The sequence below is a fragment of the Caretta caretta genome, chromosome 11 (genome assembly GCF_965140235.1).
Source record: "Caretta caretta isolate rCarCar2 chromosome 11, rCarCar1.hap1, whole genome shotgun sequence".
Lineage (NCBI taxonomy): Eukaryota > Metazoa > Chordata > Testudines > Cheloniidae > Caretta > Caretta caretta.
In genome coordinates, this window is record NC_134216.1 from 72964619 (window position 1) to 72967170 (window position 2552).

The window sequence follows — 2552 nt, forward strand, 5'->3', positions numbered from 1 at the left end:
AGTTTGAAAAAGTTAAAAGAAAAGAAAGTGAGAGGTTAACTGTGTAGTTACTGGAGAAAATTAAGCAGTGAAACTCTGTACAAATGTTAAAAGAAGGTGTTATGAAAAGAAACACCTTGGTTTCTTTGCAGCCATTCCTTTGAAGAAAGGGCTCATTTCTCTGGAAAAATTTCTGTAAATAATCCAGGCAAAAGATTATTTAAGTAAAATCATTTAACTGTAAACAAGTTAGGCAAATTTGCTAAAAACAACACTCCTTGTGTGTACAATCTTTGTTTTATAAGTTTAAAATAAATTGGTGTTGTTTTAAAATTGTAAAACCAAAAACATACTTTTGCCAAACAAAAGAAATGAGTGTTGTTTAATTTTGGTAGTTAGCATTTAATCCTTAAGGTGATTTAATGCTTTACAAGATTTAAAATGTTTTTAAATAAAGACCAAAGTTGTGGCTGCAGCAGGGCAGTCAAAGCCAGGAAAATAAAAAAAATAAAATTTTTTTTTTAAATCTGTTTTGATAACAAATAGCAAATAAAAGCTGTAGTCAGTGCCCCACACTAAGTCTTAAGATGGCTCTGGGTAATCAACAGTCACTTTGCCAAAGGGAAGCCAAAATAGGTTGTGTTTTCCTTTTCAAATCAATGTGTGATTAAAAGCAAAAGTTAGAAGTTAGAAATTAATTGTGTCCTTTTAAGACAAAGTCTCTAAGCGGCTGATAACTTTGAATCCAAAAGCAAGCCAAGAATGTCTGTGTTAATGCAAATCACCTAAATAATAAAGATAGAAGCCATTAAAACCTGACCTGCCTATAAAATACAGGAAAATATGGGGAGTAATTCCTCAGTTTTGCGTGCAATCAGCCAAGGTATTTGTAAAGAAAGGAATATTTTAAGCAATACTGCCAACAGTATGTAATCTGCCAGTAACATAGTGTCGGTAAAGCTGTCAAGGTTAGATAAGCATGACATCCCCCTTCCTGGGGACCTTTTGTAAATATTCAAATTTAATTTTATTTAAATGTCTAAATGTAGTAATTATAAGTGTGTTAGTTTTAGTTGATGTATTTTCCAACTGGGTTAAGGCCTTTCCCTGTAAAAAGGCAGATGCCAAAACTGTTGTAAAACTTTGTTTAAGGATTTTGTACCACAATTTGGCATACCTGTGAGTAGCAACAGTAATAGTGGACCTAATGTTATTGGACAAATTATAACAAGTTATGTGAAGCTTTACAGATCCAACAAAATCTCCACTGCCCCCACCACGTGCCAGGACGGTAAAATGTCAAAATAAAATTTAAAAAAATAAACTGGCCAAGATCTGTGCTAAAACAAATTTAAAGTGGCCAAATGCCCTCCCATTAGCATTAATGAATATAAGGGCCACTCCCAATTGGAAGACTGGACTTGGCCATCATGAAATTCTAACAGGGTACCCAATGCGACTACTGGCTGCACCCCCACTGGCCCTGGCTCAAATGGACAGTCATTTAATGGATGACACAATGCTTAATCATTGTCAGGCACTAACAAAATGTGTTAGGTCTTTTTATATACAGCAGCCCTGCCACTCACTGAAACCAGAAGACTGGATCTACATAAAGGTCCATCAGCAAGAAACCGCCCTGGCCCCATGCTGAAAGATCCTTATCAACTCCTGTTAATTATCAACACCGCTGTGAAGTGCCAAGAATTGATTACTTGCCCATGTTTCTCACTGTAATGGCTCTCCAACTGATGATCAGTCTATCTTTCCTTCTGGCGGTGTTGCTCCTTCTGGACACCAGTAGTGAAGGACAAGGTAAAAAGCCGGTAACCTCTCCTTTGTATGCTGACAGACCCACCATGCCTTTAAAGGCACAACCTCTCCACCTGAAGAAAACAACCTCTCCACCTGAGGACATAATAAAGCCTCCAACCAAGCAAGGTAATTGTGCTAGTAACCTCTCCCTTGCTGCCTCATTGCCGGATACCTTCGTGAATTAAGACTACAAAATCTTAAAAAATAGCTTGCAAAAGCTAGCCAAAAACTACCTAAAAATAAAACTTTTAATATTCCTCAGCCTTTCCTTCTTAACAAACTTAGGGTGGGAATGGAAAAGTAATATTTCTAGATCTTAACCAATCAGTAGCCTCACTAGTAAATAATCAAACATATACCCAAAAAATTAGTTCTGCCACCGGAAATTTTGCCTGTACTAAAATTATCCCAGGAACTGATCATTTTACCTGTATCCTATGGTAATATGCCCCTTCTTATGCCTTGATGCTGATGCCTCTCCACCTTTTTGTGAAGGTGTTTATCCATCAAATGTGGTACAATACTTCATCAAGAAGAGATGGGTTAAAGTTTCAATTAATGCTACACTAAAAACTGTAAAATTTACACTACCCTTATCTAGTTTTTAAGATACCTCTACATATCCAAATTGCTCTAAAGGGGCTACCATCAGGTTAGCACAGCAAAGGGCCTAAGTTTCCCCTAGAAAGAAAAGGGATTTGGCTTAACACCTATGAAATGTTGCAAATAGCGTAGCGGCAATCTGGGATATCCATAAA